The 23,237-nt window shown below is 26.4% G+C and overlaps 1 long non-coding RNA gene across 3 annotated transcripts in view; it reads left to right on the top strand.

Moving 5' to 3' along the window:
- The window catches only part of LOC139425001 (uncharacterized), a 168,263-nt gene that overhangs the window by 4,671 nt on the left and 140,355 nt on the right, over positions 1-23,237 (top strand). For all 3 annotated transcript variants that reach the window (XR_015431392.1, XR_011636152.2, XR_015431391.1), the window contains exon 2: positions 22,220-22,335. This is a non-coding gene — a long non-coding RNA (uncharacterized LOC139425001). The remainder of the gene's footprint in view (positions 1-22,219; positions 22,336-23,237) is intronic.

Raw genomic sequence — 23,237 nt, 5'->3', positions numbered from 1 at the left:
GTAGTGAGAGAATTCAAATTATTGACCATTATTACAAAAGTCCTTTTCCATTTTATAAATCTTAACATTCCTAATAAGTGATTTGATGCTTTCAAAATCCCCACATGTCTAGAAATTGTAGGTGAAAGATCAAACACGTGTTTAACATCAACTTCAATGTTGTTGTTTTTTTGGATTTGAAGGACAATGTCAGTCCGAGGAACGAAGTAACAATGCGTATCGCCGATTCCATTAATAATAAGAAAAATACAATTTTCATCGGAAACTTGATTGTTATTTATCAACTTTTAAACTACTTTTACAAAAAAAAATTTGCTTGAGATTTGGGAACTTAGTATCTAATATTATATTTCCGACGCAATTTAACATTAGTGATTGAGTTCAAAAAAATTGCTTAGCGTTTTGTAATAGCGGAATGGTATCGAAATGTATTAATTAAAAATTTTTATTGACAAAAATTTTTTTATTCTTTATTGGCAAAAAATTTATTAATTAACAAAAGATGTCATTATTTTTAAAATTTTGGCGAAGTATAGAATGTAGCCAATTTTTGCATTTTTCTTTTAAAAAATATATGTTCGTATCATCGAAACGGTTTGAGTATTTTAAAGAGTGAGGAAACGGGAGAAATATTATTGTGTATTTGTGATATTTTCATATTGACCGTTAGCTCGCTGTCAAGAAAATTTTATTTTCTTCATTTTTAAAATATGCTTATGTTTTATTAAAAAAAATTGTCTGTAAATAGGATTAAAATATTTAAAAAAATTTAGATTGTATAGACGTATAATGGTTAGAATGGACTGAAGATTATTTTATTATGGAAAATTTCGCGTAATTGCATCATTTCAATGATGTTTGACTTGAACTTTGAATTACAAATGCCTTGCATTTTCCTTTTTTTAATTTTTTATTTTTTTTAAAGTTTTTATTTTTTAAGGTTATTAAACATTTTCAATTACGTATTTCACTGATGTTTGATTTCTTTTCCTTTTTTGTTAAACATTTTCAATTACGTACAGAGATTATGGATTTCTGTGAGACTTAAGACTCTAATATCGAGAACTTTTATGTTGATTTGATGAACAAGTTTTTTTAAAATAGCATTTAACGCAAGCATTCCAATTATTTACTTAATAAAAAAGTATCACTTTTTAAAAAAAAAACATTTTTATTACGATATTTTGTTTTACTTTAAACGTAATAAAAAATCGTTAGTTAGGTCGACGTAATTTATTGTTTACAGAATTTTAATAATCATGGGTAACGCAATTTTATGTTTTTTTACTCCTTTTCTAGGATACAAACAAAGATTTTTATTGCTTCGAACTTAAGTTAGAATCTGTTACTGGTTTTAGGTTTTAGTAATTCAAAACTGAACATAAACTTTTTTTGTAAGGAGTTATAAAAACACTAACATTTTACAATCACAAACAATTTTATAAGTTACAAAAAGCATTTTTTATTACACTTTTTAATGATTTTTTAAATATTTAAAATGAACAAAGCTTTTCAACACATAATTTTTAATTTACTTTTGATTATAGTTAAATCTTTCTATGCGTTTTTCGTGTCTTTAAAAAAAAATCAAAAAATCAAAATTGTTCAATTTTTTTTTGTCTACCTGAAAATAAAGTTGAGATTAGGAATACATTCGGCACTGAGTAATTGTTTTCTTTATTTTTACATTCATTAATACTATATTATTTGGTTTAATTTGGCTTCGTTTGATGAATATTTAAATGGTTCGTTTATAATTTTTTAATTTAAAAAATGGTTTGCTGTTGAATTTGTTAGCACTTTATCGAAAAAAATTAAAACCTAAAGTTTACCCTTCTTTTATTTATTTGTTATTAATTTTTCTCTGATAAATGTATTAATTATTTAAGGTATTATTTAGGATAAAAGTTTGTAGGGGAAAAATAAATAAATAAATAATTAAACTTATAGATAATCGAGACGGTTTAAATATTTTAGTTACTAGTCTATTGTATTTACGTTTTTATATTTGATAAACTAATTTATTATAACAAAAAAGAAGAACGAAAGATTTGTACGCCATATACTACTACAAGTACACCGTCTACAACGTACAAACAAAGCAAAACATTTTCTATACATTACAACGAAAACAAAAAAAAGAATAATTATCAAAATATAATTATTTATATGGTATTTTCATAAATACTTCAAAATGTATTTCGATTTTACGTAGATTCCCTTCTTTATATAAAAAAATATATAAATAAAAATTGGAAAATAATTTTAAGATTGGGTGCATCAGAAGTTTTATTTAAATTTATAAAAATATTTTACATATGGAAAAAGTACTTCAATTCTTTTATTGTGAAATCAAACTTTAAAATAGAATGTTTAAAGAAAAGTTTGTGTGAGTTGGTAAGAAATATATTATAGTAAACATTCTTTTATATCGTTCTAATCTCAATTAGTTTAAAAAAAAAAAAAAAAAAAAAAAAACAGAAACTACATTGTCGGGTGCAGCGAATGGGATGCTGCATAACTTCACAGTTTGTACAGACAATGTAAACTAAGGGCGTATGCCTTGTTCTTTCAAAGCCGGTTCCATATATTCTTAGTGTCAAGGTCATTTATTTCATCAAGATTTACCTCCACAGACGTCTTTTCCTTTTTTGTTGAAGAATATGCCATTGTTTCTATAAAAGTTTAAACACCCTTAGGCATTCCTTCCCACATCACCGATTATTTCGAACTTTACCCTTTGATCCAAGATAAAATTCGAACATTTGTTCCTTTTTATTATTGGCCTGAACTTGTTGTTGAATGTCTTCTTAAACAGAAAGGGATAATGTATTTAATTACTGTATGCAACAGGTATGTTTTGACTTGAAAAATAAGTTCTTGTTTGTTTAAAAAAATTCTTTTTGAATAAATTTAATGAATCGCATCTTTTTTTTTCTTTTAGCTCCGAAGTCTTGTCATAATTTTTTTTTAAAAATTACATCGCATGCTATTTTGATATGAACTTTCTCATTTAATGAAAAAAAGGTTGGATAAAATGGCATGATTACTTAACATTTATAAATGCATGATTACTTAACATTTATAAAATTTTGATTCTAAAATATTTATTATTTTTTTTACAATTTTAGAATAATGACTTTTTTATACATGTAATGTAGTTGAGGAGCTAGGCTACCAGCAATGTCAACCGTCATATATCTTGAAAAAAAATAGAGTACCTCTAAATGGGATCGTGTTAACATGTCTTGTAATGCTAGTAAATTGGAATTGAATAATTGTAGTGGTAGCTACGCAACAATATATATTTTAGGGAAAACGAAATTTAACTTAAGGATTCATAACTCTTCGGCCGAGATGCCAAATGTGAATGCGAAAGTTTCAGAAGAATTTTTTGTGATTTAAATAAATTCTAACGAGGCTTATAAATTTTAACAAATAAAATCTAATTTTATTCTCAAATTTGAAACAGGTTAAAAAAAAGCATGTAGTTTTAAAAACAAATATAGTGCAAAGATTTATTTAAAAAACAAAAGGTAAGATTTATACGTCATCTGAAGCATTACAATTGTTTTTTTGACAGAAATATTTAATTTTATTAAGAAAATTTTTTAGCAATTATTTTAATATTTGTTCCCACTAATGTTTTATAAGTATAATATAATACATATTTAAGTTATAATTTTACAATAATCTAAGTTAATTTTAATAACCTAATGTTACTTTTAGGTTATAGGTTTAGTTTTCACAGAATCTATGAATTTTGTTTCAATAGACATTATTTTTTGCAACGTTATGTCCCTCAGAAGCTCAATTATTTAACCCTTTGTTTCTGAAAGGTCGTATACCACTTATTTTAACTAATTTTTCTTTTATTCTTATGTCTGACAGAAAATTATTTTTATTTATCGATTCATTTACTGGCAATAGTAACACGTATTTTATGAAATATACCGTATTTTTAATTTGACCATTTAATTTGGTAGCTAAATAATCGGTGAGCTAAAAATAATAGGAATATTATCGAAAGGAGGTGAATAATTATCTAGATAAAGATTTAAAATCGTCTTGATCAGTCCATCATTAATTAATTTGTTAATTTAATTTTACTAATGTTTTGCCCGGTTTTACAACTCGTCATATAGTCTTTTCTTACTGCTCAATCTTTCTTACCAATCAATCGAAATGATTATATACACATTAATTTCAGAGGAAAAAATTATTTATAAATTTAAAAATTATTTATAAATTTTATTCTTTTAAAAATAAGAATTTATTTAAAACTGCAGTTTCTGCCCCAGTTTTTCTTTGTTGAAAAGCGACAAAAGAACTAGCTTCTATTTTAAGTATATTTTTCTTTCAGTCAGAAGTTAAATTCTAATAGAGATAAGTTGATTTTCTTTAAGATTATTTAAATAAGAAAAAAGATGAAATATATTTCACATTTCGCACAATTCACAAAGTTCCTAGGTACCTAAATTATAATAACATTTCTTTCGGTGAAAAAATTTAGAATTTTTTTTTACTTATTTAGAAATAACTTTAAAACTACAGTTTCTACCCAAAACATATTGCCAATTTCCCTTTGTTGGGAAGCGACGAAAGAACTGACTTTATATATATTTCTTTCAAGTCCTAATAGTTGAATTTCATTAAGAGAATAGTTGATTTTCGTTAAGATTATTTCTATTGGAAATAAGTAGAAATTTGTTTGACATTTTTTCATAACCTACTAAGTTTCCAGTGGATAGGTACCTGAATTCTTATAATGTTCTAATCAAGTCTATGAATTTAAGCAGAGAACTTAACACATTTTAGTCTGAACACAATTTAGTGTGAACACATTTTAGTCTGGTGTTGATCACGGAAGTTGACTCGATAATCGAAAAATTTTCGATAGTCGAATATCTTCAAAACATCATTCAGATCTCTGTAATAACAAACAATATATTATGTAAATAATGCTGAAAAAGTCAAAATATTATTATTTTCAAAATTTATTTTATTTTTATTTTTCAACTATTCGTTTATTATTTTGGGGGATATTATTATAAACGAGATTTCTTTTCTCCTTAAAACAATAAAAGTTCTGTTTTTCCCTAAATTATTACGCATTAAAAATAATGAAGATTTTTAAGATTTAAAAAAAATAAGTTTGATAACATATAAGAAAGCTAAAATAACAAATAAATTCTTTAATGTAAAGAAATTCTGCTTTTAAACTTAATGCTGCTTGTTTTCTCGTGATTTCCAAAACATACTATTACTAATAATGTTTATTAGATGTCTTTTATTCTAAAGAATTAGTAAAATGGTAGTCCACAATTTAAATAAATCTGAAGACTTATATGAGGCATAGAACATTTATTTTTGCTTAAATAATGGAAGATCGTAAAACAATAAAACAGATAGCATCATTTATACGTGATTCTTTAATTAATGATATTGTTTTCTAACTGCATTTCATTTTTACAAATAACAGACAAGGAAATCATTGTAATGTTCTTTTTATTTATATTTATGTTTAGAGAATGTTATTCCTTGCAAGATAGAAAATAGCTAGAAATATTGTTTTTTGTTTTATTTCTTAAAATTTAAATTCATTCTAATCATTGTAATATGAGTTAAAACTCAAACTTCAATTCGATTGAACAATTTAAAACATTATCCATTTTTTCCTAGTTTTATTTCTAAAAATCGTATAATATCAAAAGTTTATTTTTAAATTGCGTAATTGTTTGAATTTCCTGGTTTCCTTTTAAAAAAAATCACTATCATTAGTTCGCTTTATATTCAGGTTTCATTAAACGAGATCTCAGATTTGTATGTAAGTTATTATTCTAACAAAATTTGTTTTTCTTATTAAAATTTTGTTTAAGCATTTCAAAAGAAAGCATTTATTTATTTTAAATGTATTGCATTCAACTTACGCATCTACTGAGATAAGTTTGATTAGTTTTAAAATTTTAGGAACACAAAAATCTTAGGGATTATTAAAATTAGAAAAAAGTAATTCAAAAGATTTGAATTACGACATTATGAACTGTTTATTGTTACTGAGACATTTTTTTTATTTAGTTGTTGTTCGTTAGATGTATGCGATATATTTTAAATGTAAACCACCTCTTTGTAATGAATACTCGAATGTAAAAACAATCAGTTAATAAAATTCACTTAATAATGTAAGTTTGTAGAGTTTAAAATTGAATGGATGTATTTTGATGTATATTTCTTTAAAAAAAACGAAAATATTATTTTTTTTAAAAAATATTAACTGTAATCTGTAAAAATTTATTCACATTATAAAGAAAGAACGTTTCGTTTAAAATAACTACAATTTATAGATTGTAGTTTTCAAAAGGTAATAAAAAATAATTTTGTGAATTTGTGTTTTCTTCAATTTTACCGACTATATTATACAAACATAAAGTTATAAAACTATTCAATTTAATCATAATATTTTCCATAGCGCTTTTTTCTTCTCTTTCGAGTTCATAATGTATGGCGAAAGGTTTTTGTTTCATTATTCATATTAAAACATGTTGTGTGTTGTTTAACTGTTTCTCAAAGTTTTATTTTAAAATTTGGGTTTCTGAAAAGTCTTTTTATTCTCATTTTCTCCTCACTTATCATCTGATTAAAAAAAATTTCTAGCATCATGTTTTTTTTCTTCCTGATTTTCAAACCCTTATTGCAAAATTTGAGTTTCTGAAAAGATTTTACTTTCAATACTTTTCTCCACTGTGAAAATTTAATTTATTATCTGCGCACTTATCATCTGAATAAATTTGCTTTTCTAACATCATGTTTTTTGTTTCTTTTTTTCAAACCTCTATTTTAAAATTTCGGTTCCTAAATTTTTTTTAATTCTTTTTTCGACTGTGAAAAATTAGTTTTTATTATCTTCATTACTTATCACCTGAATACATTTTCTTCTCTAGTATCAAGATTTTACTGTTTTTCAAAACTATATTTTGAAATTTGAGTTTCTGAAATGTTCTTTATTTTTAATTCTTTTTGCCCCGCGGAAACTTAATTTATCATCTGCACACTTATCAGCTCGATAAATTTTCTTTTACAGCATTTTTTTTATATTTTAAAATTTAGGTTTCTGAAAGGCTCTTTATTTTTAATTCTTTTTCACTATTTTTAATTCTTTTTCCTCTGTGAAAACTTAATTTATTGTTTTTACACTTAACAGCTCAATAAATTTTCTTTTCTACCATCGTGTTAATATTTTAAAAATTGGGGTTCTGAAAAATTCTTTATTTTTAATCCTTTTTCCTCTGTGAAAACATAATTTATTATTTTCACACTTAACAGCTCAATAAATTTTCTTTTCTACCATCATGTTAATATTTTAAAATTTGAGTTTCTGAAAAATCCTTTATTCTTAATCCTTTTTCTTCTGTGAAAACTTTATTTATTATCTTAACACGATGGTAAAAAAGAAAATTTATTGAGCTGTTCAGTGTGAATATTTTAAAATTTGGGTTTCGGAAAAATTCTTTATCTTTAATCCTTTTTCCTCTGTGAAAACTTAATTTATTATCTTCACACTGAACAGCTCAATAAATTTTCTTTTCTACCATCGTGTTAATATTTTAAAATTTGGATTTCTGAAAAATTCTTTGTTTTTAATTCTTTTTCCTCAGAGAAAACGTAATTTATTATCTTTACACTTATCTGCTCAATAAATTTTCTTTTTTACCATATTGTTAATATTTTAAAATTTGGATTTCTGAAAAATTCTTTATTTTTAATCCTTTTTCCTCTGTGAAAACATAATTTATTATCTTCACACTTAACAGCTCAATAAATTTTCTTTTTTAGCATTGTGTTTTTCTCTTGAGTTTCTTTTTTTTTCTTTCATTTTTCCTTTTTTTTAATTTTAATTATTTCAAAACTATATCTATTTATATTTTTGCGGCATAAATTCAAGGCAGGGACTGCATCACCATGTTTTAGTTAAGACTTAAATTATCGTATTTATTATTAATATTATTAATACCTCAACATATTATTAATAACTCAGCATATTATTAATAACTCAAAATTTCCAAAAGGGAGAAAGCTAATCTGCCTTTGACAAGATTCTGGTATAAGAATCATATCCATTGAGATGTTTTATTTTCTTTACATTTCCCATTAATTTAAAAAAAAAACTCCATTTGAAATTGCAGCAAGTTACATTCACAAATATTTGTTAAACCTTAAATACCAAAAATATTAGCTAATTAAAACTTTTAATATTCACTCATTTTTTTCTTTCCTTCATGAAAGAAAGAAAAAGAAAAATATTAGGTTTTTTTTTTCTCAAATAACGAATGAGTATAAAATTGAGTTCCTGAAAAAATATCTTTTTTATTTTAACATTTTCTTTTCTTTCTTTTTTTTTCGTTGCAAAAACTTACTTTATTATTTCCAAACTTTTCATCTTGATGCAGTTTCCTTTTTGAAGATCTTAAGGTGATTTTCCTTTATTGTTTCTAGTTTTTTTTTTTTCCAACTCTCTTTTGTTTTCTTTTTTTTTCTTCAATTTCTTCGGCAAGGAATTGAAAGCCTGGACTTCATCATCACGTTTAAGTTGGGCGGAAAATATGAAAGAAGCGGTATAATATCAGTGATAATCGCTAGTAGAGAATAAAAAACGAATCTGTTTTTGACAAGGCAATAGGATTGAGAAACTTATTTATTGGGTCGTTTTTCTCTTTAAATTTGTTACTATATTAAAAGAAATTCTCGTTTGAAAATCAAAGCAAAGTATGATGACTCGCCTGAAATAAAATTTTGAATTTAAATATCACAAGGCAAGTTTTGAATAAAGCAAACGACGTAGCTTTTATTTTGATTTGAATAAAATAAGTAAGTGACTTATCACAAAGTTTCACAATTTAATTTAATCTTTTGAGACCCAGCGTCCAACATATTGCTCAATATTTAGCACAATTTTAACGCTTAAGAAATAATTTGTGTTTCTGTGCTTTCACAGAGCGATTGTCTAGATAAAATAAAGTTTTCATCTTCTTTAATTGAAATTTTTTAATTCGACGAATTTTAAGAGAAATAAAAAAATTGATTCCAGTTATCTTTCGAACACTCCTATGGGGTGTAAATATCTTATCATTTGAGTCTTTGGGATTTTGTTTAAAAATTAAATTGGTTAGAAATACAATATATCCAACGATATGTATGAAAAAGCTAAAAATTAAGAATATTTTTTCCATGTGATAATTGAAAATAATTTAAAACATTTATTAAATTTAATTAGTTAAATTGTTAAGATAAATTTTCGATCACATTTCTTTCTTCTAAGATAATAAAATTTGCACTTTTTGCTATTTTCTAAAGCTTTGATTTTAAGAAGAGAGCCGTTTGTTTAGCTTAAGTACCTATTCCATTGTAATAAGAGTAAGTTAGAAATGCTTTTGTTTCTGGCACCTAAAAATACGGCATTTCTTTCTTCTAAGATAATAAAATTTGCACCTTTTTGCTATTTTCTAAAGCTTTGATTTTAAGAAGAGAGCCGTTTGTTTAGTTTAAGTACCTATTCCATTGTAATAAGAGTAAGTTAGAAATGCTTTTGTTTCTGGCACCTAAAAATACGGCATTTCTTTCTTCTAAGATAATAAAATTTGCACCTTTTTGCTATTTTCTAAAGCTTTGATTTTAAGTAAAACTACAATTATTTAAATATTTTCGCAGTTTCATAAACCCTGGGCATATGCAAAAAAAAAAAAAAAAAAAAAACATTTAACCAAAATTTAGTTTTTTTTTTCTTTTGAAAAATATTTGTTATATTTATTTCGATGCATATTTCAAAACTTTCTATATTTTCTTCTATTTTGCTCAGATTACGAATTACCATAATCACCTTAAAAAAATCATTTGATTTTTTTCCCCATCCAATATTCAATAACAGCTATCAGACCGTCTGGTTAAACACTTATCACGAAATTAATCAAACCAAATTTGTTTATGTTACATGCTAAAATAAATCATAGTCGAACACAAATCATAGTGAATAATTTCCATGTTTAACCCTGATTCTATAATAGATAATTACCTGTTTATCTAAAAAAAAAACAAAAATGCGAGCAAATTCTGCTTTCGCTCTCAAATATTATTCCGCCCCAAATTGTGGATTGATCAAAGTTTAAGCATATAATATGTCGCTAGAGGCGTGTCTTTACATGTATTCCACAGCCACGACAACACGAAATCTTTAACCATGTGAATTGGAAAACAGAATTAAAAAGTAGGCACGATATTCATCATCGATTTCCCAAGGCAAATAAAACAGGAGTTTTCGCATATGAAATAAAAGGGGTGGTAACGAAATTTCTGATTTTCTTTATAAATTGATTTTTGCAAAATTGTATCAATTATATTTCAAATGTACACACATTTGTATAAATTTTCTTGCGAATATTTACATTTGTATGAATTATTTTACAATTGTATCAATTATATTACGAATATGCCGACCAACCTGTGTGGGGGTCAGGGAACTGGCCTTGCATCAGAAAGGTTCTGGGTTCGAATCCCGGGCAAGGCATGGATGTTCTTTCCTTCTCTGTACTATCTGTTCTTATTGTGGGAGCAACGTTGACCCACCTAATATGGTGTCCCTGAAAGAGTGATCAGCAAATCTGCCCTTCAGATGCCTGTATGATGCCTGTATGACCGGCCTTCAGATGCCTCCAGGTGGGCATTGGAAATACATATATTTATATAAATTACGAATATACACATTGAACACATTCATATTAATTTTATTACGAATAGGAACATATGTATAAATTGTATTATAACTGTATCAATTATAATTACGAAATATATACAAATATCAATAAATTGACTCATGTGTATAATTAATAATAAATTGATATTTGCGAGAATCCGGACAATTATTTAAGACTGGTGTTTACGTTTTGTGCATATTAATTTGTATTTAATTTTAAATGCATAACGGGGATACCACCTTCAAAATAGCTGAAATTCATTTTTTTTTTTTAAGTATGACTTATAATTTTTTGCTATATTCTTAAATTTGTAAACATCCCCTTAAATTTACTATATATATTTAACGATTTGAAAACAAACCCTAAATTTGTATTGTAAGACCTAACTTAAATAATTTGTCTGCAATTAAATTCAAAGCAATATTTGATCTTTTTATAAACTATGGTTTAAAAGTTATAATAAAATAAAATTTAATAGTCATTTCAATGCATAGAAACTATAATTTATTGAGTTTCAATTAATTTCTTATTTTGAGGTTTCATGTTTAAAACCTTAAAATTATATTTATTTATTTTAATAAAGATGTTTTTTCTATTTTCGTTAAATATATACTGTCTCATATTATTTATATATAGTCTCCAGATTTCTTTTGTCTTTCTGTTTTCTTTTTTATCCTTTTTTTTGTTTTGTTTATATCTTCGTTTTCTTGCGAGATTTAGTTCAATCATAATTTAGTTGGGTTAACTTATATGTGTTAGAACTTAGACTTTTCAGTCTTAAATTTAGAGCTGTGTAGTCTATTTCGGCTCTTTTCTATTACTGAATACATAAATAAAAGTATAAGTTTGTATGAATGTATATACTTTGAGAACTTAACTGGATCAGAGCTTGTTCTTAGTAAATTTTCACAACCGTCAACTTGCCGACTGTAATGCATTATCGGAAATATGTTAATCCTTTGCTACAGATTAAACTTGCCTTAATATCTTTTGAATAGCTTTACCGGCTGGTACAACGTATTTCCTTCAAAATGCTAATATTTTTTGTGTTCATTTTGCGTTATCTTTCATCACTGTACCTTGAATTGCAAACCTGAAAGTGACGTCATCGTAGGTAAATCGTGGTATTTGTCGATTCAGAAGCCAATCAGATTCGACTCACACCCGTGACGTCGTTTACAGGTATCCAATTAATCCGTTTTTAATCACATGGTTAAACATAATCACTGCGCAATATGTAAAAAAATTCAAAAAGAAATTTTTTTTAAGTGTTTGTTGTTATGAAAAAATCATTGTTAAAAATATTTATATCTTTTTATTTCAAATGCAATTCAAATGAACTATCCGCTTCGCTTGATAATGGAATAAATAAAGAGAAAAGGAATTGAATTTACGATATTTTATTTTAATATGAAACTTTGTTGAATGTGTTAGCACAAGCTATATTAAAGTTGCGTAAATTCATAGCAATGCGATAGGTTAATTATTATGAGTGTATTCAAAAATGAACTGCAAAAATGAACCAAGCTGTTGTTTTAGGTAGTTAAAAATACAAAGCATTTACAAAAAGGTTATTGTAAGCTGAAAAACATGAAATGTTCACTAAATCTATAAGTCTACATACAAAGAAAGTCACTAAAAGAAATAATATAAAGAAAGAAAAAAAACTATTACAAAATAGAGAAAAATGAACTAAAAATAGAGAATATAATAAGCTGATTATATACTCTATAGAAATAACCGTATTTCATTGATTTCTAGTTAGCACATAGCATTTTGCTAATTAATGTGTACAATAACATTTTACTATTTATTAGTGCTAAATCGATGGTTAATGGGAAAAGTACACTAAAAGATTCCAGATCAAATTACGGCAAGGGTGCCAGTACTTTTTACGGTAAAATTCATTTCAACGGGAACATGTTACAGAACAAAATATCTGATAAATTGCAATTTTTACAGGAACAATTACCCTAAATTCACTGAATTACTCTCATTAAATAAGTATTACTGTAAAAATCGAGGTATAATATTTTATGTTTAAAAGGGATTTAATGGTTGATACACCCAAAGCGCCTGTACTTAATACCTTTATTTGATCCAGTATTTTCTACAATGTATATATTATTGGAAAATTTTTCTAAATTTACCTGAGCAATATTTGTTAGTGAATATATTGTTTTCAGTTAAAATTATCGTATTCAATAAACAACTTCTACGGAGGGAATCGCCTTGCAACTTATTTCAATTTGTGAATGATCCCTTAATCTGAACTCGGAAATTTTGCTGTCCACTTTTAATGTTCAATATTTATTTCCCGCGTTTTACAAACGGAATTTACTTTGGTTTATAGGACTCATATTTTTTCTGTGGGTGTTTGTCAAGTAGGTGGCGTGTGACATGTTATGTTGTCTTGGGTGACATCGCATTCGCACGCAAATTTGCGTTACGATCGTCGTTTTTTATTTGCGTAATTTCGTGCTGTCTTGAAATTTTTTACGGATTCTTGTAGTGGAGAATCTCAACTGTCGAGTAAAGTTATTAATGCGTTAAGATACTTGTAATTAGATGATATTCTAGGAATAGTTTCCTATGTGATTAAAATTTAAATAACCCCGAATTTTGGATTTAAGAATGGAAATATATTTTTAGTTTTATTCCTTTAGTAATATTAAAAAAGCGACTACTTTTTAAAAAAAAAATGTTTTTCCCATAGCAGTTTATTGATTATTTTCTGAGCTTCACTTTAATCGGAAATGAAATACACCGTAAAATGTTCCTGATCAAATTACGGCATTAAGTCCCGGCACTTTGATGCAATCAATATCCAATTTTACCATAAAATATTGCCCTGTAACCTTTACAGTAATGTTTATTTACCTCGGTTTTCTCCAGTCTCAAGTCATATCCATTAAATGACTTTAAAAAAGGTACTACTTAATAAAGGTAATATTTTTCTCGAAACAGTTACTTGATTATTTTCTGTGTTCCAATTTAAGCAGTGACGAAATACACTGTAAAAAATTCCTGATCAAATTACGATATTATGTCCTGGCACGTACGGTAAAACATCCGTAAAATCCATTTTTACCGTAAAATATTATACCGTGATTTTCACAGTAATATTTATTTAATTAAAGGAATTCAGTGATTTTTTTGGTAATTATTATTGTAAAATTACAACATATTAGGTTTTTATTTTTATTTTATAGTTTGTTCCGGTAAAAATGGATAATAGTATATTACAGTATCTTAATATATTACATATTGTATATTGCAGTGTAGAATTTTATTAAATTAAAGGCAATTAAAATATCTGTTTGCCTTACATTTAAAAAAAGGTATAAGAAAGAAACTCAAACATTTATGAAACATGACATATTTGGTGTTATTTATTTAATTTGATATTGAAGTAAGCACATTTTTAAACATAAAAATTATGTTGTATAAAAACAAAACTCCCGTTGTTTCTGAAAATTTTTTTCCTTGTGGAGGAAAAGGTATTCTATTTATGTTTTAGTTAATTATAGAGTTAAAATAATTTTTTCTGGTATTGTATACATATAAACAATTTAAAGATATACATATATCTAACCTTGTATGGACCAAAGGCCCCCATTGGAGGATATGATTATATTTTTAGTAAGTTTTTTGTTATTATTTTCGGTAGTTTTTCTTCTACTGTGAATCGAATTTATTACTTAATGTACCAAGTGGGGTTATAAGTGAAACTTATTATTTATTTTCTAAACTGAGCTGAAAAAACTCAATCTTTTAATCCAGGATAAGTTTTTCTTACCAAATTAAAAAGTGGCGTTAATTGATCGATTACAAATCGATATGCAAAAAAAAAAAGCATCTGATTTAATTATGTAATATTACATAATTTTGTTGATATAAACAAAAAGTAGACAAAAAAGGGAAGACTTAAAACCAGGGTTGGCAAGTTTTCGACACGTGACGGTTTTTACCGGTTTATACCATGGTTTTTACCGTCATGTCAAAAACCCCACTGTCAAAAACGTCGAAAACTGTCAAAAACCCATAGTTTTGGTAAAACTGTATTTTTGAGATTAACTGCTTATAATTTAAAATTAATTCATTTTTGGGCAATAAAAAGTTAAAAGATATTAGATAAAGTTGTTAAAAGATATTTAAGAACAGATTCTTGCATTTTCCCAACATGATTATATCAAAAACATACTATTTGAAGTAAAATATTAGGATACTAAGCAAAATTTTCAACATTTCCAAGCATCATTTTGTTTGGCATATTACATTACTGAAGAATGTCAAATCATTCTTGGCTTAGAGTTTGTTAGTAGTTACAAGCTTTGAAAGTTTTGTTTAGCTTATTTCTAATATTTAAGAAATGCCAAATTTTAAATTCTTCTTTTTAGTTTGTTTGTTTATTTCTAACAATTAAGAAGTGCAAAATTTTGAATCCTTTGCAAATCAAGCTATAATGATAAAAGTAAGTATCACTATTTTCAATAAGTATATTACAATATTTCTATATGAATGTATATCCTTCTATAAGAATACATGTTTATAGTTGCAAAATCAATAGCAATCATTTACAACATTCATTTAACAAGACAATTATGTGAAAATAATATATTGCCTGCTTTATGCCATTAATTAAAGAAAACAGTAGGTTTTTGACGGTTTTTACCGGTAAAAACACGGTTTTTACCACTGTCATGTCAAAAACCAGTTTTTGACTGCAAAAACCCAACCCTGCTTAAAACCATAATCAGCACTCTATAAAGGTATAATTTAAATAACAAGAACGAAATAATATCCTGAAAAATATTTCATTAGCAGTCGTATCTTCACTCTTCCCATGATTTGGATATTTTCTAGATTTTCTGGATATTTTTTATTAATAAGTCGTTTTGCGCACTGTACTAATATAATGTAAAAAGTTGTGTACTTTTTTCTCTAAATATAAATGATATTGTATTAAAAATATATATACCTGTGTGCTCTAAGGTAAAATGTACTATGATACAAATCTTAAATTTTTTTAGAACCAATGGAATGACTATTTTTCGCATTTTCTCGAATTTTGCAGTATTATCTCAATTTTGTGAGAACAAAGATTGAACAATTGCCTTTTAAGAGTAGAAATTAAGACATTTTAGTCACTGGTACACTGGGCCAGTTACGAAAAGGTATAACTATTCCATGCATATTTCCAGTGGACCGCTTTAAGTATATTAATAAATTGAATTTATAAAAGATTAAAATACAAAGAATGTTAAATGTTCACACTTATCATGAAACACTCTATATATTGGTGTATAAGTCGACTTTTCAAAATCCCAAAATTTTACGAAAATCAGGGGGTCGACTTATACACTCTGTAATAAAGTCTGATATTAGTTGATCATGAAATATCGTTGTATTGAAAGCAATGAGATATGAATAACGCTGCATTAATTTCCCCCTTCAAACTATTTTTAATATGTTTTATACCATTAATTTTGCATTTTTTATCATATTTTCTTACTTTTATTTTTTTTAAACACATTTAAAAAAAATAATATTAAGAAAAGTTAAGGTAGTGAATTTAAAAATATTAGAAAGAATATAACGAAATAAAAATTAAATTAAAAAAAAGCGTTTTCAATTAACGTTAACGTTCAATTAACGTAACGTTCTTCATTAGATGTTAAAATGTATCATATAGAGAGCGAACAATGTGAAATATTTCTAACTTGAAAAAAATGTTGTAGACATAATAACTTTTTTTTTAATTTTAAAATTTTTTATATTAATTTTTTTAGCAGTTGACTTATACACACGACATATCAAAAATTTGTCATATTCTAATCAAAAATAGGGGGTTGATTTATGCAACGAATCGATTTATACAACGGGTCGACTTATACACCGAATTATATAGTAAGCTATTTTGTGACAAAAACACAGACCAGAACACAAAACCAATTTAAAAAAAAATATTTTCATTTTTTTACATTGATAGTAGTTAGTCCGGTTGACCACTAATAATTATTCATGGTAGTCCGAGCTAAGTCGTTAAGTTCGAGCCATGCTTTTCATCTCCGATACGAAGCTATTTTGTTGGATAGTAATATTTAGTTTCAAAAAAATATTCGACTACAAAATTAACAAGTAAAACATTTTTATTTATCTAGAAATAAAATTAAAATTTTTAAATTTACATTAAAAATATCTTACCTTTTTCGTCTTTTTAAAATATTATTTTGAAAAAATATTCTAGATTGAATCTTATAAACTAACACGAAAAAATTTCCACCTGACTTCAGCTGTTTTAAATATGATCTAAAATTATTAACGTAATACCATTATTCTTCTAAAGACAGAATCGTAAAAAATAATGTACTTTTTAAAAGCATATTAAATTGAAATTATTGTTTGTTCGGAATATTTTCTGACGCAGAAACTTCGTTAACTACAGAACTACAGCTTCAGTCTTTTTCGTTTTTTCCGTTATAAAAATTTTTTTGCGAATAACGTATTAACTCGAAATAACTTCTCTTGATGAAGTTGATATTGGATTTCCTAACTCGATTTTCTTTCGCATTTTAAAAATCTGATTAAGCTCTCTTGTCTGCTTTAATCTAAAAGTAAATATCTCACAAGTTATATTTTTTTCTTTGAAAGAATTTTTTATCACTGTTGATCTTAAAAAGTAATACTACAAAATGATTTTAGTTTCATATTAAATCTGCTTGAGTTCAGATGAAAGTTTTTTTTCTTTTTCTGATTCCCTTTTAAAAGAAGAAAAATCAACAAATTTCTCATGATGTCAATTTTAATTCTTGCATTAATTTTTTGATTTCTGGATAGCTATATTTAAATTCTAATGTTTCTCACGCTATTTTGCATTAATAGAGTATTAGAACTATGTATTAAAAATTATATATTAATGATAACCAACATCTATAACGATTACACAACATTTGTTGCTATTTAATCGCAATTCGCAATCAAATATTTTTGCACGCTTTTGCAAATTGATTATCTTTGTCAATGCTCAATAATAGTTTTATAAGAAGAGAATTATAAAAAAGGGATGGATATTTGAACTTAAGCAAATTTTTGGACTTAAAGTTTCAGTTTAAATTTGTCGTCTTTGTGGCATGACACAAATATACATGAAACTATAGTGAAAATGTTACAAATGGTTTAAAATTTGTTAATTAAAATTGCGTGTGACATTTGTGATTAATGAACAAAAATTAATTTAATTAAATAAATGTAATTTTTGTTGATCTGACGAATTTACATTTTTTTATTTTAAATAGATTTTATAAAGCATCAATTATAATCCTAATATTTAGGATTGGAATACGAATACTTTTCTTAAATAACCAATTAGATTCCTTTATATCTAGTTAGATTAATAATTTTAGGCACAATATCTGTGATCTAGTGTTCGAATTATAGGTTCGCCCGAAACTTAAGTATTTAATTATTAATAGTAAAGAAACAAGAAAGGAAATGCTGAAATTAAAAATTTTTTGAGAAAAGGAATTATAATAGATTTTTTTCTTTTCAAATGCGTATTAAGTAAGATAATTTATTTAATAATCAAATTAATATATCATTTAACTGTAAAATTTATTTAATGTTTTTTTGTCTTATTTTTTAAGGGTTTGCGTTTAAGCTATGAACTGTTAATATGCATGGTGTAACGTAAAGACCACCCTTAAAATATAGTTTAAAAATCCTTTTCAATGAAATAAAAAACCATACACAATGGGGATCGAAAATTAATATTTTATCAAGGAAAAAGCAAAAGCGTTATCGTTGAGTTAAATACGATTATTAGAAGCATCAACTTTCAACCTGCAATCAGACAGATTTTGATATTTTGTACATTCGTTTTCCGTCGGTGACGGATTACGGTAACTTTTATTTTCTTCTTTTTTTTTTCTCCGTTCAAATATTAATTGACTGATCCGAATGCGTATACATTTTTTTTTCATTTTGATTTCAAAATGATTATAAAATTATATATTAAGTGCGATGTAAATGCATCTCAATTTAGACATTTCGTTTTTGAATAATTTGAAAGTTATAGCCAATATAATTTGCAATCTTTCTTAGATAAAGTTAATAAAATACATGTAATATTTTATGCATAGTTTACCAATATAATAATATTCTAACCTATCAAAGGATAAAGGTTAATCCTTGAAAATATCGAATACTGCAAAGCTTTTGTATTTTAAATTAATTTTCAGCTAAGTTCTTCGGTCCAGAGGGAAGAAAGTTTATTTCTCTTTTTACTTTGTCTCTTGAATCAATCGACCAGTGTACTTGTGGCTTAAAAATGGAAATAAAAATCGATCTTGAAATGTCAGGACACTTTGAGGGCACACCTCAGCCCCAAAAAATTTTATCGACCCTCCACCCACTTGTCCGAACCACACCTGGCGAAATGAAAAGGTATCCATTGATTGGTTGGTCACCTATGTGACGTCACCCAGAATTGTAACTATGGTAACCGTTGTTGTAATCGGGGATGATTTTTCTCTAACCATATTGCTTTTATATTGCAAATGTTTATATGTTTTACTAATGTGTGAGCTTTCCCCCCCCCCAATTTTTTTTTTTCTTTCGGGTGAACAATTGAATTCTTTCTGAAAAGTTTTATTTTTTTAATAACTTCATATACTCAAATTCTCTTTGTTTTGTTTTATTATATAAAGAAATTACTCGTTTTTCTTTTTGAGTAATAATTTAGTGCGTCGAAGACTAACTTTTTCGCGCAATGACTCCTAAGGGGGGCTATTTCAGACTTTTTGTGAAAGGTTTGTTTTTATGAAATCTAAAGAAAAATTTCAAACCTTGCAGACTCATTGACTTTAGTTACTCTTTTATTTGTTTAATTATTGTTTAATGTTACTTTTCTATTGTTATTTTTTTCTTCATTTTTATCAGTGCAGAATGTTTCAATCTGGCGAATGATGTATATCAATTGCTACTGCCAGAGATAAATCGGTAATGCTTTCATCAAATTGAAAAAAATCTACTCATTTTGTGAAAATAGGGTCCTGTTTTTGAGATTTCGTTAAAGATTACATAAACCAGTGGTCTGTTCAGACTTTTTGTGATAAGTCTGCTCTTTTTCGAATCTAAAATTGCCATAGAGTTCTTTTTCTCAAGTATCCTGTTTTTGACAATTTTTGAAAATTATGTGCTGTTTTTATTTGAAATAAAAACCTAGAATCCATCCTTTTCAATGATTTGGAGTTTCAGAATTATACGCTTAAAACAATTCATTGTTTTTCGCAAAAAACAATTTTCGAATCTGATATTACAGTAAAATATTTTATGAAGGGACCGTTTTAACTAAAAAAAACTATACTCCGTTTTAACAATATTTTTTTTTATAAAGGATCCGTTTTAACTATAAAAAACTATACTCCGTTTTAACAATAATTTTTTTTATAAAGGATCCGTTTTAAACAATAAAAAATTGCATGGAGAGTTTGTTTTAACTCATAAAAAATTTAAGAAAGGTTCGTTTTAAGAATAAAAAAATTTATGAAGGGTTCATTTTCGTTATGAAATTTTTTATGGAGGATTCGTTTTAACAATAAAAAATTGCATGAAATACCCGTTGCAGTGTTAAAAAAATTTATGAAGTTCCGTGTAACAATAAAATTTTTTTGAGGGATTCGTTTACAGATTCGTTACTTTTCCATAACTGACTCCTGTTACTGACTCCCTACTGATTTCCATAACTGATACCTGATGTCTTTCCAAGACAATTATTTCATTTGGGTACTTTTTTTTTAATTCATATCCTTTGTTTGGAAGCATTGAAATATTCAATGACATCGTGATGTAAACTTACGTTCTTTTTTGTCGTGGTTCGTTGTGTATTTGTCGGCATAATTTTACATCGTAATAAAAATTTGTAAGGAACTTATTTTTGGAATTGTTTTAGCATCAGTTTAAGAATATCAATCACCACTACACTGTAAAAATTTCCGGTAAAGGGTACCGGCACTTCTTGCCGTAAATTTCAACGGATAAAAAAATCTACAGCCAAATTTTTTCATTACTATTTACTGTACAGTTACTGAATTAAATAAATATCACTGTAAAATCTGATGTTCAAAACTTTAAGGTATAATAATGGGTTTAACGGATGTTGAACTCAAATTGCCAGTACTTTTTACAGTACGGGTAATTTGATCTGGAATTTTTTACTGTGCAGTCAAACTTTCACTTTAACTAGTAAAGATATGAGTTAGTGTTAATAGTCTTCTTAATTGCTCTGACAAATACTGACAGTAATTATTGATATTTACTAAAACATTAAATTTTTTAATTTTCTACTAAGTAGCACAATAATTGTTCAAATTATGTCTTTAATATTCTAAATTGTAATTAAATTTATGTTGAATTCCTAGAATATATATTTTTCTTTTGATCGAATTTTAAATTTTGTTTATGTCTAATGTTTTAATATAATGCTGTACACCTCACATCTCTCGCATTTTACAAAACACATTTAAAAAAAACTCTATTTTCTTTTATGAAATTAAACAGCATTTTTATTTAAATAAAAAAATTTTAGAGTAAAAATATGAAGTTTTAACTTTTTGTTATAAATTTTCTAAAAAATATTGGTGTTCTGTATTAAAAATTCTGTAAATGGCTGTAAGTATATGTCTATATTTTGATACGCTTACTGTTTTTCAATACTAATACTACCCACACTTGCTGAATAATTTATAAACTTTTCTACAAGTTAACTTTTCAACAAGTTCTTTTCTATAAATTAAGTAGAAAAGCATGATGATATGCATGCATTTATATTTCTCATCTAAGCATCCATGTTAAAAAAAGCATTTACGTAAAGTTTATTCTTCCTAAACAAAAACAATCGCAAATCTCTATATACAAATGATTAATTTTTGGTTGATTCTTAGATTTTATTAAACATAAATATCCTTTTCTTTATTTAAATTGTTTTTATATATTACTTAATTTATAAAATTCCTTGATTTTTTAATTTTTTTTTTATAAAAATTACTTTCACTAAATTACTCGTTTTAAGAATAAATTGTAATTGGATAAATTATAAATTGTATTCCAGAAGATATGTGAATACAATGCATACTTTCGGAAACATTTCAAAAATGTGGCATTAATAACTTTTTTTTAAAAATTATTCTCTGCTTCTTCTAAATTAAATTTTTAAGTGCAACTTCGGTGACTAATTACCGTGAGCAGAGGTATATATCATTGTCATGGAAAATATAAAATAAGTATGAATTCACCTTGCGATAAGTAAATACTGGTTTCTGTCATAACCTGGGAATTCTGAATTGTATTTCAATAATAACCGAGACATTACGCAAAAAGAGATTGCTTTTGAAAAATGTTCCTTTTATGAAACTAAACATGTTTTTAGTATTTGCATTGTCATTTAAACCTCATTTCCTTTATTTGTTTTGTAGGTGGCTTACATTTCCGCTGAGAAAAATAGGACTATTTTTGAAACAGAAATATATTGTCAGTTCTGTGGAAATGGTATTAAAAATATGTTAAATCATCACATTCGTACTTTTTTCTGGTAAGTTGTTTTTGTTAACTTCTTTCTGTTTATCTTATGGAAACGTTTGCGTAAGTTTCTAGTTAGTTTTTTGGGGAAATCGATTTATTTCTGTGTATTGATTTAAGCAAATTTAAGTTTTGTTGTTCCTGATGTGATCTGCAACCAAAGAAAAACAGCAATTTCGCTGTTTTTTTTTGTGATTGATATATAAATAAAACAAATTTATGAGTCTTAATATAATTTAATCATCTGCTTCGGGCATCTGATCCGTAGAAGATGTGTAGCCTTTATTTTTAGCTACCGTAACATTGAATTTAGTCCAGGAGATAAAATAACTTCTAAATAGTTTACGACTATCAATGTTCAACTCCGTAGCCTTGTAATTTTGATCCCAACCCAGAAGACAATACTCCTGGATCAAGCATTGGAACAAACTAGTCTTCGTAGAGGAATTTTTGATGGAACTAAGCCACGATTGAGTAATTAGCAGAGGAAAACCTCCCAGTGTTAGGCCGAGGGCAAGGAAATTCTAACCCATGATCTGTCTTCCACTTATGATCTATTACATTGGTTGGTGCGAGCTGGAGCAGGATTTGTATGAACCAGCTACCGCTAGGATACGAACCTGGGTCTCCTTATTGGGAGGCGAACGTTTTATCCTCTAAGCAACCGCGGTTCACTTGATTATAATTTTATTCTATTTTATAACCGTCGTTGATCCAATTGCGAGCTTACCGTTACCAATGTTCAACACCGTAGCCTTGTAATTTTGAACGCAAACCAAAAGACAAGTGAACTCCTGGATCAAACATTGTGACAAACAAACCTTCGAGGAGGACTTTGTTGATGGAACTAACCCGCATTTGCCTTACATGGAGAGGAAAACCATGAAAACTTCCCACGGGTAGCTGGACGGCAAT

Source organism: Parasteatoda tepidariorum, chromosome 2 (assembly GCF_982258835.1).
Source record: "Parasteatoda tepidariorum strain Cologne lab strain chromosome 2, Ptep-v5.0, whole genome shotgun sequence".
Lineage (NCBI taxonomy): Eukaryota > Metazoa > Arthropoda > Arachnida > Araneae > Theridiidae > Parasteatoda > Parasteatoda tepidariorum.
Note: the sequence above shows the minus strand (reverse complement) of the source record. Positions and strands in the feature narration are given on the sequence as shown.